A 15,525-nucleotide genomic window follows, 5' to 3' on the forward strand; every position below is an offset into this window, starting at 1 on the left:
GTAGAGGCACCTCGAGCCCTTTAAGGGCTGAGAGACGACGAGCCTGAGAACTCCTACGCCCCGGGGCTACGGAAACTCTGCTCGCTTCCTCACCCTTGAGGCAATCGAGATCGCCTTAAACAAGAGACCAAACGAGGAATACAAACATAGGCGCAAAATGAAACAAAGGGACCTCGAGCGGAAAGACAGATAAACATTCACAGAAATCTTACAACCACTTAAAGACACAGTATTACTTAAGACAGATTAGCAAAGTACTATACAAGGGGCCTCAGCACCCAGAATAGGCTCGCAGGCCTCAGTCTGCGTCTCAGCCCTCACCACCCTTGCCCGCACCTGAGCTAGTCTCAGGGGGAAGTACTTCTGGCTCGAACAGCTTGGCCAACCTCTCTCTAGGGACCTCTACATCGTCGATCAAGGTGTGGAGCCTCTCCTCGTTCTCCGCGTCAGTCTTGGAGATGTCTGTAACAAAGCCGTGGGACCCCACCTCCATATCGTATGAAAAGCCTGAGCAGACTATCGCCATTGCCCGCTTCACTCCGATATGAAGAGCATCCCGCACTCGATCCCTCAGCGTCGCGCCTAGATAGCACAGCTGATCCACCAGTGCGTCGCCTCGAGCTTCCTCCCTCGACTCGTCGATGGGCTCGACCTCCCAAGAGGTCGAGAGATCGCTTATCGCCGTCCGCAGCCGACGGTTCAGAGCGACCTCCCCCTCGAGCTGGGACTTGGCGGAACGGGCCTCGACTTGGGTGGCCAACAGCTCGTCTTTAAGCCCTGCAGAGACCAACACAAAGAAATTAGCTAACACCAAGCACACCTCAAAAAAGAAAACTTGACAATAGAAACGTACCATGAATACTCTCCTCTAGAGCCGTATTCTCGCCAACCAACTTGGTGTTGGCTCTCTCAATCTCCTTGTTGGAGCGCACCAGCTCGGTGTTGGTGACGTGTAGGTCCTCGATCACCTTACCGGCCTACGCGATGGCTCCTTCCTTCTCCAGCAGCGCCCTCTTCAGACGATCGACGTCGTCAGAAAGGCTGCGGGATCGAGCCCGCTCCTCCTCGAGATACTCAAGAGCCTTCTGTTTAGCCTCCTCCGCGGCGCTACAGGCGATCCCGCCATTTACGCACTCCACCTTCATCCTTTGGAAGGTTTCTCGGGTAGAGGCAAGTTTAGTCTTGAGGAGACCCCTCTCCTTGTCCAGGTCAGCAACGGCGTCCTTGTAAGACAAGGCCTCCTCCCGGGCCATGGACGCGGCTTCCTCGACCATCATGGCCCGCTCCCTCAGGAGCGCGACCTCTTCCACAGCTCTCTTCGAAGCCTCTCGAGCCTCAGCCAGAGCAGCCTCCCTCTCCTTCTTCTCCTCCTCAAGCGCTAAAAGCTCCTTGTAGGCCTTGAGGAGCTTCTCCTGTGACTCCAGGAGTTTGTCCTTGAGGATGGGGAGTTGCTCCCAGCCGCCTCTCGTGGCGTGAATGAAGCTCGATTTGATGCGGGAAGTTTCTTTCAGGTCCTGTGAGCCAGCAATTGAGCAGTTAGGACACAAAACCAAACGTTCTATAAGGATTAAGGACTAAAAAATACTTACAAAGTAGGCCGGTCCGAGCCCGTTGTTAACAACGTCAGACAGGAGCCCCACCGTATGCTTCATCCATAGGCGAAGCTCCTCGACGTGCTCCCACTTCTCGGCCTCCTTCCGGTCGTCTAAGAAGATGTTGGGTTCGGACGGATCGGTGGAAGCCCGGATGCGGATCCGGTCGGGACACCAGTTCTCCATCTCCTGGTCGGCGCGTGCCTTGACGCCTCGGATGAGCTCCTCGACGGTTTCGAGAGACCCCCGTGGCGCAGGAACAGGTCGACGAGAGAGGGGAACCACCCGTCGTCATCCATCGTCTTCCACGTCCCAGTCTCGCTGCCGCCACCGCCACCCAATGTCCCGATCTCATCTTCCTCGACGGGGACGCGCTCCTCCCACGATCGACGCTCCCGGAGGAATCCCGGAGCGATTCCGTCCATGTCGTAGATCGTCCTCCTGATCTCAGACTCAGGGTCAACGGGGTTACGCATCATGCAGGCGAGCGCCACCACGCCGTCCGCCCGCCTTGACTCTGCTGGGATCGAGGCAGGCGCCCCTAGACGGAGCCATGCTGGGGTCGGAGGACCGTAAACTGGTAGTCCCTCCTCCTAGTTTCCGGGCTCTCGCGGCGCTGCTGGCGCTGGTTGGGGCAAACTGTGAGAGGGAGGCTCGAGCAGTCCCTCCAACTGCTGGCCCCTCTGCTGCTGCTGCTCCTGGAGCTCCTGCAGCTCCTGTTGACGATCTTGCTCCAGGAGCTCCTCGAGCTGGGGACCTGCTGGCAGATGCCCTTCCTCTCCTTCTTTCTGCTGCAGCCGCTGCTCTTCCTGCGGCTGCTGCCACGTCTCCCACTCGCGCCCCTCTTCCTCTTTCTTCCTCTGCTCCTCGACGGAGCGAAGCCCGGCAGGCCAGGGCGTCCGCTTCGCGACGTGAGAGGTCTGGGTTTCCTCGTCCATAGGACGGGCATCCTTCGAAGACCCGTAGCCGCCAGACCCATCACTTATAGTGATAGGATCCCCCTCGACCCCAGATCGGGGAGGCTCGGGGGCTCCCTCCTGCCCTTGGGAGTGAGGCGTCTCGACCCGCTTTGGCGACGATGGGGCAGACTCACCTGCCAGGGGATGGGGCGAGGCGCTCTCAGCACCGTTCAGCGGTCGAGGGTCGGAGGAGCCTGTAAGACACACAAAAGCAAAGGTCAGTCACCACGATGATCGACGTAAGAACAACACAAGTCCCATAAACAACGGGAATGAGCCGCTAACCTGAATCTTTGGAGGCTGCTCCCACTTTAAGCCTTTTAGCCATCGAGGGCTGGGCCTGCTCGAGCGTCCGCTTCAACCTGGGGCTTAGCCCGGCCGCCCGCCTTTGGCGTAGGGGGAGGTTGGGGGTGCGGGACGGCCCGACTTTGCGTAGGCGCGGGAGGGGTGTCAGCACGGGAGCGGTGAGACCCGCTTGGCCCCTCTTTTGGTGCTCCCGTCCGCGGGACGTCGACATCGCGTCGAGGCGGACCCTCGAGGATCCGGTCGAGGCGAGACGCCATCCCCTCGGAGTCATCACTGTTGTCGTCGCCATCGCCACCGTTGTCCTCACTGGGGGATTCTTCTTTAGGCTCCCCCCTTTGCCTGGACTTTGCTCGACGCGCCTCTAACGCTTGGCGATCGAGATTCTTCGTCTTCTCCTTCTTCTTTTCTGAGTCCTTAGCGGACTTCTGCTTCTCAGCGGACTGGCGCCGCTTGTCGTAGTCGACCTCGTCCTCCTTTACTGGAGGCCTCGAGGACCGAACGTCGATCGGTCCCTGCGAGAGCAGAGACAAGCTTAAAGAGGGATCGAAGGAAATCCAGAATCGAAGCCATATGCAAGACAAGAACTTACCAAATTGATTGATCCCACATCAAGCCTCATAGGGAAGCCATTGACGTGCTCTGGCTGGAAGTCGCCGGCGACGGCCGCCCTGACCCGAGGCGCGACCTCATCGTCCGTCGGAGACTCGTTAGACATCCGGCACGCCTCGAGGTCCCGGGACGAAATGCCGGGACCCATCTCATCCATCCTCAGCGGTCGAGACATCAGCGGGAGAACCCTCCTATGATGGACGGCCGAGAGGACGAGAGCGGCAGTCAGGCCCTCCACGCATAATTTCTTCAAGGCGTCGAGGAGGGGGTCGAGCCGCGACTGGTGAACTTGGACGACGCCGTACGTCCAGTTCTCCGGGCGCTTCGTGATCAGGCGGCCGGTGTAGGCAGGAAGGAGGCCATCATCGTTCCGCAAATAGAACCACTGGGAGTCCCATCCGGCATGGTTCGATGACAATCCCACCGGGATGTACTCGCGTGGCCTCTCCGTCTTGTCGGTCTTCTACACCAGGTTGAGGCACCCGGCCCGTACGGGTTTCCTCACTCCAGCAGCTCCGGTGGGAGCGTTGAAAAACTCGCCCCGGTACAGGTGGAGCCACAAATCCTAGTGGGGCATCATCCCCAAATAGCCCTCACACACCGCGGCAAAGACCGCCGCGACGGTGATGGCATTTGGGGAGAAGTGCTGGAGCTCCACCCTATAGTGATGGCAGAGCGCTCGCATGAAGCGACTCGGAGGAGCGCCCAGGCCGTGGCAGTGGAATTTAGCGAAGGAGACCACATAGCCCGTGGGCGGCCTGGGCTCCCGGTGGTCCACCGCCGGTGCAATCCACTCCGGCCGCGACGATGAAGTGCGGGGGCGCAGAAGCCCCTCCCTCTCGAGCTCCAGCAGCCGGCATTATGTCATCAACGACGGGCACCAGTCGTCGGTGGCAACGAGTCTCACAGGCATCTTTGAGTGGAAGAAAGGCGGATTCGCAACTACTCGAGGGTGCGCGCGCGCATGAGATGGCAAGGGAGCTGAGGCGAGAATGGAGGCAGAAGGCGGAAGGGAGAACAACGGCAAGGCCATGGGATATTTATAGACGGCAACCACCAACGGACAGATCCGATAAATACGGTAACTCCCCCATAAATGCGCCGCCTAACGGTCTTTTTCCTCTCACAGACGAGACGCTACGAATTCTACGCCGATACAGTGTCGCAACGGCTCCCGCCTGAAAAGACGCGCCCAACGGGCAAAAAGGTGAACCTCCACGGCCTCTTCCTTCCCTTGTAAGTCAAGGTACGTACCCATGAAAGTCTCGAGAGGTCGCAGGCTGACCCGCCGAAAGGGTTCGACAGCCGATCTCGAGCACCAGAGTCAGGGATGCCCGGTGAGTGGTCGAAAATCGAGGCCCGCCTCGAGAACTCGCTGGGGATGTCCAAGGTAGGGTCGAGACAGTCGAGAGGAATCCCCCCGACGGGAGGCATCGAGCCACTGGACTCTATCGAACGAGACCAGCATCCCCGACCACGTCGACCCCGCTTTATGAGAACGCCTCCGGGCTACAGCTGACCCCCTCGAAAGGGGCACAGGTTCTCACTTGGACTACCCGTTAGGAGCTCAATCTGGGGTGGATGACGCTCGCTCTATCGAGAGTACGTCGAAACCCCTTCGCAAAACAAGCCAATCAGAACCTTCCACCACAGGTGTCGACAGCGCTTCTGCAAATTAGGCGATATAACCCTCGAAGGAGTCAAAAACTCCTCTAAGGGATCGGGGGCTACCCCCGCGGGGTCGCTCGCGCGCCCCATGGAACCTCAACCATAAAGTATAGCCTCCACTCGAGCGCCAGCGCTCGAATGGAGACTCGGGGGCTACTGTCGAGGATATCAGTAAGGGGTACCCTAACTGATGTGCATGACAAGAGTACCCGTACGCAAGTCGAGGCCTCCAACTCGATGCTCTACCCAGTCATACGTATGGTCCTCGACGGCCATAGCCTCGAAGACGGAAAGGGCGTCCTGCGAATCGACCAGAGCTCGAGCGCAAGCTACCGTCGAATACGGAAACGGGCTAGAGCGAATCGGAGGGCGTCGAGCGCAAGGACGCCGCCCGCCGCCTGACACGGGCAAGGGGACCAGGGCATTTAATGCGCCTGCCGTGTTCTCACCTAACCCGCAGGTCACGGGAAGCGTGATGGGGAACAGGCACCCGTCCCGTCATTCTTTTTGCAGCCTTCCCACCAAATCAGCCAGAGCGTGGCAGATCGCAGGAAGCGGGTCGGAACGTCCAATCAAGATCCCCCTCGAGACGCCCAAGGTTAGCGCTCTGGCTGACAAGGCGTTGCATGGAACCAGACCCTCGAGTAGGCGCACTCCCTTCATGGAGAAGGGTTGGACGTCGAGCGACAGCACCTCAACCACTCCAACGCAGACTCTGCCGCGATGTACAAGTATACAGCAAATAAACCAACCCAGGACAGTGCGCAGAGCAGGATACTGGGGCACGCGTAATCATCATCAAGCTATCAGGACAAGATGGCTCGAAACCACGCCGGTACGGAGGCCTCGAGTAGGTCAGCGCGCCATACCTCTATCGACCCCTACTCTGACGCCTATACATGTACCCTAGGCCCCTCCTTGGAACTATAAAAGGGGAGGCCCGGGAGCGGACACAACATCAGACAACACACACATAGTAGAGCGAACTCACTCCATCTCCATCCATTCCGCGCTTGTATTCACCCCTGTACAAGCATTTAGGTGCAGAATAATACAAACTCTCCCCCCCCCCGCTGGACATAGGGCCTTCTCTTGCCCGAACCAGGATAAATCTTTGTGTCTTTTTGCATCACCATCTGGAAAAGGGAGCACACATACAAATTCACTAGTTGGTGTGACCCCCCGGGGGGAAAACACCGACAATATTAAAGAGAAAATGTCATCGACAGACAACATGCTCATAGATTTCGAATCTGGAGACATGTTTGGAGATTTAGAATAATCTCATAGTCTGAAACTTGATATCACAATATATATATCCCTATATATATATTGTCGTAATTAGTCTAAGTCATACCTTATATTCTGTGTGCTTGTAAATTGTACATACTTGTTTTGTTAGATCAAGTTTCTATCAAGTTGTTCATATTGTAATATATCATACTTGATATTGACTATATTATTATATACTTGTATGATTCATTTATAGTATTTATTTTCTTTACTATACATATAGATGTCTGTTGAACTCAATCAACTGGAGGAAGAATTATGTATTGTGGACTCAGGGGCCACAAACTCTATACTTAGAGAAATTAAATATTTCCAAACTCCTAAGAAAAAAGAAGGGAACATCTTGACTATTGCTGGTCATGATGCGTTAATAGTTGGTTCTGGACGGGCCACTATTACTCTCCCAATGGGTACACAGATTACGATAGAGGATGCATTGTTGTAACCCGAATCAACTCGTACCCTTCTAAGTTTTAGAGACATCAGTAAGAATGGTTTTCATGTGGAAACACATGAAGATAGTAAAGAGGAATATATTCTCTTTACCAAACTTACGGCATTTGGCAAACGAATTTGCGAAAAGATTTCTTCACTCCAACATGGATTGTATTTCACATACATAAAACCTGTAGAACATGTTGCCTACAAAATAATTTTCTGAGATGTCAATACATTCCGTAACTGGCATGATTGACTTGGGCATCCTGGAATAGGGATGATGAGGAAAATTATTAGCAAATTCTACTGGTCATGACATGGAAAAAGCAAGATTTCCCCAAAATAAAGATTTTTGCTGCACTGCTTGTGCTACGAAGAAATTAATTTTAAGACCACCACATCTTAAAATTAGAGCTGAACCACTTAAATTCCTTGAACGAATTCAAGGAGATATTTGTGGTCCGATTCAACCATTATCGGGGCCGTTCAGGTATTTCATGGTTTTAGTAGACGCATCCACTAGATGGTCTTACATGTGTCTTTTATCGACATGCAACCATGCTTTTGCCAAAATAATAGCTCAACTTATTAATTTGAAAGCTCATTATCATGAACATCAGATTCAATCAATCCGAATGGACAATGCTGCCGAATTCTCATCCCGTGCTTTCAATGATTATTGCATGGCATTGGGAATTCAGGTCCAGCAGTCAGTTCCCTACGTCCATACACAAAATGGTTTGGCTGAATCGTTGATTAAAAGAATCAAGCTAATTGCACGACCATTGTTGATGAATTGCAAATTGCCTACGTCGTGTTGGGGACATGCAGTTCTGCACGCTGCTGACTTAATCCAACTACGACCAACTGCATATCACGACACATCCCCTTTACAGCTAGTACGTAGGAATCCTCCGAGTATTTCCCATTTGCATAAGTTGGGTGCATTGTATACGTACCAATCTCACCACTTCAACGAACATCAATGGGCCCACACAGGAAATTGGGTATCTATATTGGACACTCATCTCCGTCAATTATTAAGTACTTAGAACCTCTTAGAACCTCTTACAGGGGATCTATTTACTGCCCGTTTTGCTGATAGTATTTTTTAATGAGGATCATTTCCCGGCATTATGTAACACCCCAAGTGTTTATCTTGCGTTTTGGCACTTACATTTCATGAGCATAAGCATCATTTGTTCATATATGATAGTATGAAACATACTTTGATGTTGTGACAAGTGAATGCTTGATGATCCTGCATAATAAAGCTTGTGGGTGTTGATGGTGCTTCTTCCATGTGTATCATCTCCATCTCTACCTAGGTGATCACTCAAAAAGTTTCATGAAGTTTGGATTCAAAAGGTCAAATGAAATAATAAGTTACATGCTTGTTGGAATGACCTTATTAAGTGAATGGAACCTTGGGTTACTAACCTAATCTTGCAATCTTGACCAAGTGACTCTAGATGAACTCTACAACAAAGGTCATGAAGAGTTCATGTTGAGCTTGTGCCAAAAAAATGCTTTATTTGCTCTAAAACCCTAGTTTGGAGCTTTATCGGGTTACTGCTTTGACCAAAGTGAAAGATTGACTTTTGTTGCAGTTATGAGGTTTGACCCTAAATAAAAGTTGTAGCTTTGCTTCTGTAGAAGAAACTTTATTTAAGGGTCAAGAACCAAATCAGCCTGCAAATAGTTCAAACAGAGGCTCCAAGTTCGAATCAGCTGCTGCTTTTTATCCCTGAGAAATAATTCAAAGTCCCTGGAAAGTGACAGCAGCAAGTTAGCTTCTTTGTGACATTTTATTATCCACATTCATATGGTAACTCAATTGGATTCCTTAATATGAGTTGGATTACCCCTTTTCATGGAAACAATGGATCAAGTATCATCAAATTTGGAGTTCATTTGGATATTTAAAAGTAGCTCCCAAAACAGCAAAAAGTTATTTTATCGCTAAACGGACATCGACCCGTTGGCATGCCGCGTTCTCGTGTTTTTGTTAAGCAACTAAAGTTGGTCCAAGAATAAAAGTGGTGCACAATTACTTGGAGAAGGTCATGTAAAAAGTTGCATCATGTTTGACATGGTTTGGACCATCAATTCTTGGTTTTGCTAATCACTATCAATTCATTGACACTCAAGGATTGACATCATGTTATCTCTTAATCTGTTACTCTAATGGCTTTCCACTCTTAATCAAAGTTGGAGAGCAGGCCGAGTTGAGCAAACTTCAATTTGTGCCCATGATCCAATTCGTCCCGGAACAAGCCCTCCGGCGTCCCATCTTCCCTACTTCGATGCACACCACGTGTTCGATGAAATGGCGACGTGGCCGCCATGCACCAGAGCGCGCCCCCACCATTACTGCTCGTCTGCTGCTGCTCCATCTCGCGCTGGGACAACCAGAAGCGCTCACTACTTCCTCCATCACTCGCCCTCACTTCCTCTGCCCTTCCTCTTTCACCTCGGCACTCGCCCAGGCCGCCGTTGTGCCACTTCCGTCGCCATAGCAGGTGGCGGTGTGTCGCTCCATCCGTTGTTGCGCTGCTGCTGCTTCCAGCCGTGGCCAGGAGCTTGGCGTGGCCATGGTTGGCCCCGGCAAGGGCAGGCAGGCCTTCCACGGCCGTAGCCGATGACCATTCCGGCGTGAGCCTCAAGCTCGGTCATCCTCCCGGCTCTGCCATCGTAAGGAGAGGAAGAAGGATCTCGGTTTCAAATAGAGTAAACCTCACGGTTCCAGATGCGAACCATAGACTTATATGAATAGTGCTCTGGATGGCCGGTTGATTCAGAGAAAGTTTAGAGTTCCCGATGCAAAGTCGTTTTTCCCTTATCTTTTGTTTTTACAGATTTCTTGTATGAACATTGGAAATACATAGTAATTCATAGAAATGTCGTAAAATAGCAAATGTGGACTTTTTGGAATCCTTATGAAATTCTCTATGCAGTAGATCTGTAATATGGCATGTTTTAGTTTAAAGTTTTAGCTGTAGAAATAGATTTATGCACCTAGGTTTTCAATGCTAGTTGAGATTGTCTTTTTTATGACTGCTGCTGTGTAGATCCAATTGAAGTGAAACTTTTGTGGCTTCGTGTTCATGTGATGATTGATGTCTGGTAAAAGTTTCATGATTTTTTATTGCAGTATAAATGAGTTATTGATTTAACTTACTTAGGGCTTGATAAATGGTTTATAGTTATAAATTAAAATGTAAAAATAGAAAATATTGTTCCACTACCATTCTGTGATATTTTTGTATCATGCTGATATATATTATGGTCATGTGTGTGAAGAAAATGTGAGTTTTAGATTTATCTTGCTCTCACATGGTTAATTGCAATAGCAATTTGTCTTTTTCATAGAGACTGCTATGTTTGTTAAAATACAATGAAACTTTTATAGTCGTCTATTTATAGTATGTAGAGGCTACTATAATTTTGGTGGAATTTACTGTGTAATTTGGTATATGCTCTTTAATTCACCTTATTATCCAAATAAATTAAGAAAGACATTAAATAAATTTATTTGGTAATAACCACTATGTGTTCTAGTGTTCTTTAGATTTGTGGAACATGTTAGTAATAATGGTTTTGCCCAAGTGCATGTTTAAAATATAAGTTAATAATTAATTGCTTGCAATTGTTGTTTCTAAACAGTTTTTGGAACTATTTAGATTGCATTATATAATGATGTTTTCTGGGAATCTTGTTTATAACAAAGGTGTAGATATTTCATTCATATAGCTGCTGTTAAAATTTGATGGCATTTGGCATTGTGGTTTATGAGTTATGTCTGTTCAAAGTCAGGTTTCAGAAATGGCTGCCCTCTGTTTACCAGGGACAGATTCTGCAACATAGTAGTTTCGACCTGCCAAACTTGTGAATCATGCTTTGATGCCTAAAGATGAAATATAGATAATTTGTTTAGCTTTCCAGAATGTCTTCTTTCATGTCTTTTGGAGTTATGTAACTCCAGTTATGATTTAAACAAGAAGCTGTTGTGGGATGTTATATCTGTTTAATGTGGCATGGTATGTCCTGTCTATGCTTTGGACAGAGATGTCTTCATGGGGTTAATTGACATTGTTAACTATGAAATCATCTTTATATGATAATAAGAAAGTTGTAGGTAACTTTATAAGCTTTCTGTGAAGTTAAGAATCATGTTTGTTGGATGTCTACAACTCTAGTTATGCTTGTTTGAAGTTCCTATCAGTTTTCCTGCCTATAATTGTACCCTACTGTTTGGGGCAACATGCGCAGTCCTGATTGTGCAATTAATTCCATAGTATAAATTATGTTTGCTGTGAAACTTATCTATACAAAAGTTGTAGATAACTCTTTCATCTCGCTTGTGTTAGAGTTTCATATCATTTGGATAAATGGTTTGTGAGTTATAAGGGTATAAAGTTTATCTGTCAAAATGCTTGTTCTCTGGAATTCCTGGAGCAGATTCTGTAAATATGTATGTTTGACTTAGGTAACTTTCTAATCATGCTAAGATGATTAAATATGAATTGTATAAAATTTTATAAGCTTTCCATAATGTCTTGTTTCATGGATTTTGGATCCGTAGAACTCTGGTTATGATTTATTTACTCAACTGTTGCATGTATGTCCAGAATTGCTAAAAATGCATGAATGCTTGATTAACTTACATTGTGTGTGGTTTTAAGTGACTCATGTCTTGGTGGTGTTAATTAGTGTTATGTGATCCTATGAAACATGTGTTCATGCACTTGCATCTCGCATGTCATCTAGGTACGCTAGATGAACCACGCGAAGGACGTGATGGTGGATCATCCCGAAGATGGAATGATTAAGCAAGTGTTATGATCTTAGATGTCACCAAGACGGAGCAAGCTAACTAATCTGACTCAGTGTCACATTCCAGGCAAGCCCCGGAGCATTATAAGCCTCCTACTTTTTGAAAGTGAATGAGTATATATATGTTATATATGTATTGTTGCATTTAGTATAGGAGTTGGATGAAACCCTTGCTGCATATATATACCCTTCCTTGTCGAGTATATATATAACCTGAATCCCAATTAGTCAGGATCACGTCTATGCTTAGCCATGCTTAGCTCGGTAGAAGCCAGGTGATTTCCTGTCACCTGCGGGATATAGGTGGGTTCCGGATCACGGTTGGCTATATTTGCTATCGTTGAAAAGAACCATGTGTTAATAATATGAAAAGGAGACCGGGCGGGATGATGATAGTGACGCAACAAGGCATGGAGGTCTTGGGTGTGGATCTATCCCCGTCTGTGTCGATTAAGGACCGATCGTTGTACGTCCTCTTGTCACGTTGAACGCATGCCTAACACTTAGTTGGCCGGATAAGTCGTTCCGACTGCGAAGCCTAGTAGTATGACTCTGGCCGGAAGACCGGCAAGTATAAAGTGCGCACTGCCGGAGGAAGTGCGGTGTGCGGGGGGCCATTGGCGTAAGACCAAGGGCAGGTGATTTAAAAGTCCTGATCATCCTGGTAGAGTGGCAGCCCTGGGAGTGCGGTGCTGATCGGAGCCGCGATTCCTGAGTCGTACCAAAGGTGACCCACTTGCTCTCCGACGGGGGAAGCATGGGTGAGTGTTAGGAATAACCCTCCAGCTGGATAGGAATCGATTCGAATCGCCGTCTCTCCCGGATAGTGAGAACTTGACAGAGCAGCGGCAAACATAGCATTCACTAAATAACTTAATGGTTCTATGATGATGATGATGATGATGATCACGGCCTTGACAAACCTGATATGGTTATTATTGATTGATATTAATCAAGTGATTGCTATAGTACAGGTGCTAATCTAGTTGATAGGTTAATGAGAATTAAATGGATGCTAAATAAGAAAGGTTTAACTATTTATACTTAAGCTTTTTATGCAAAATGTTGTCCAACATGCTCCACTTATATATCAGCCTTGTATACTCCTTGGTGTCATTTATTTCTGGTTTATGACGGGTAAGTCTAGCTGAGTACATTCTCGTACTCAGGGTTTATTCCCACTTGTTGCAGGTTGTGATGTATCATAGCTACTGCAAGATTTGGATGACTCCTGCTATAGGGAAGGAGTAAGATCATGGGCATGATCCTTCCTACTTACCTCATCTATGATGCTTTTGTTGGAATGGACCATGGTACTGGCATGTATTTGAAATAAAAGTGATATTGGTTTCAAATTACTTTGCTTCCGCTATTTGCAAACCTGAGTTGTAATAACCTTATCGAACTCCGATGTATTTGAACTACTTGTGAAATGTATGTAACGTGTGACTTGTTATGTTGAATCACTACGATCTTGGCTTGTATGTTGGTTGGTTTGAAATCCCTCGTGATTTTGTTGGACTACCGGAGTTATATGGGCTCAAGTATGATAAATTGATCACTTCGGTGATTGTTTTTGTACTTGTGCTCTTATAATTTAGACGGTTCCGTGACACATTAGGGGGAGAATTGTACCAAAAAGAATACCAGGAAATAGATTAGGATGCTAAAGGCATCTCATTTACTAATCCACGTACTACAGAAACTGAACTACAAGTTCAAAAAATCATTGATTTGCAAAATATTTCAAACAATCTGCCAGGCGCTTTCATTGATCATAAAGGTGTCACAAAGTCTCTACATCCTGCAAGGAATGTGCCTGAACGAGTAGAGGTACCTAATAAAACCACTCAACCCCAATTTGGTAAAAAGAGGGGGAGAAGCACTTCAAGAAACAGAATCTGACTATTGACAAGCAAAGACACCTAAAGGACACATATTGTTTATCAACTAGCTCAGTTATGCGCAAAACACTGAGGCTGGAACAGCTGAAGACCCTCGATCCATCATCTTGGGAAATCATGATGAATCTTTAAGGGTAGACGAAATTTCTATAAATTTCGCTAAGACTGGAGAATCTTACAATCATAAGTCCATAATTGTCGACATTTGTTTCTCTGAAGAAATTGCAAACATCATCCAAACTGATACAGATCCCAAGTCCATGGCTGAGTGCAAAAAGCACTCGGACTAGGAGAATTGGAAGATAGCAATTCAAACAGAGATTGCCTCGCTTTATAAAAGGGAAGTGTTTTCGGCTGTAATGTCGACACCCCCTCGTATCTTCCATGTGGGATACAAATGGGTTTTTGTCCACAAAAGGAATGAAAACAACAAAGTGGTGAGATATAAAGCAAGGATAGTGGCACAAGATTTTGCACAAATACCTGGCGTTGATTTCAACGAAACTTACTCTCCGGTAATGAGTGGAATAACATTCCGATACTTAATAGCATTGGCAGTACAAAATCGTCTATCTATGCAGTTGATGGACGTCGTGACCGCATATTTATATGGGTCATTAGATTTGGATATATACATGAAGGTTCCAGATGGAATCAATATACCGAACCCTAAGGCAAATCGCAATATGTATTGCGTAAAGTTGCAGAAGTCATTATATGGCTTAAAGCAGTCAGGCCGAATGTGGTACAATCGGTTAAGTGAATTTCTTAAGCTAAAGGGATACACAAATAATGATGACTATCCCTATGTCTTCATTAAGAAGTCATCAACTGGACTCTGTATTATATTAGTTTATGTTGATGACCTCAATATTATCGGCAATGGACCCGATATTGATGAAGCACGTCATCATTTAAAGACGGAGTTTGAGATGAAGGATTTGGGTCAAACCAAATTTTGCTTGGGTTTACAACTTGAGCACTTACCTTCTGGTATATTCATATACCAATCTACCTATGTCCAAAAGATATTGGAGAAATTCAATATGGGCAAGTCATATCCAACAAAAACACTGATGGTAGTAAGGTCCTTAGATGTGGAAAAGGATCCATTTAGACCTCGGGAAGAGGATGAAGAGATATTGGGACCACATTTCCCATATCTCAGTGCCATAGGAGCACTAATGTATCTTGCTAACAATACTCGGCCGGATATTGCATTTGCAGTAAATTTGCTGGCAAGACATAGTGCTCACCTACCAAACGCCATTGGGTAGGAGTCAAAACGGTATTTAGATACCTTAATGGCACAAAAGATCTTGGTTTATTCTATAGCAGAAATCAAGATCCAATTTTGTTAGGATATACAGACGCTGGTTATCTATCAGATCCACATCATGGTAGATCCCAAACGGGCTTTGTTTTCTTACAAGGTGGTACAGCAATATCTTGAAAGTCTTCAAAGCAGACACTAACGTCCACCTCTACCAATCACTCTGAAATAATTGCTTTATATGAAGCATCACACGAATGCGTATGGCTTCGCAGAGTAATTCACCACATAACACAATTATGTGGTAGTGGTATAGCTGAGACACCGACGATTATCTTTGAAGATAATTCGGCACGTGTTACTCAGATGGAGTCAGGATATATTAAGAGTAATATGACTAAGCATATTATTCCCAAATTATTCTACCCTCATGAGCTCCAAAAGAATTGAGAAACAGAGATCTTGCAAACGAAATCTTGTGATAATCTAGCAGATATTTTCACCAAATCTCTACCATACTCCACATTCAAGAAATGTGTTGATGGAATTGGTATGAGAAAGCTTAAAGATTTGCAAAGATCAGGGGGAGAATCTCTCTAAAGGATATTCTACTTCATCATTATATTATACTCTTTTTCCTTTATATG

Source organism: Sorghum bicolor, chromosome 5 (assembly GCF_000003195.3).
Source record: "Sorghum bicolor cultivar BTx623 chromosome 5, Sorghum_bicolor_NCBIv3, whole genome shotgun sequence".
NCBI lineage: Eukaryota > Viridiplantae > Streptophyta > Magnoliopsida > Poales > Poaceae > Sorghum > Sorghum bicolor.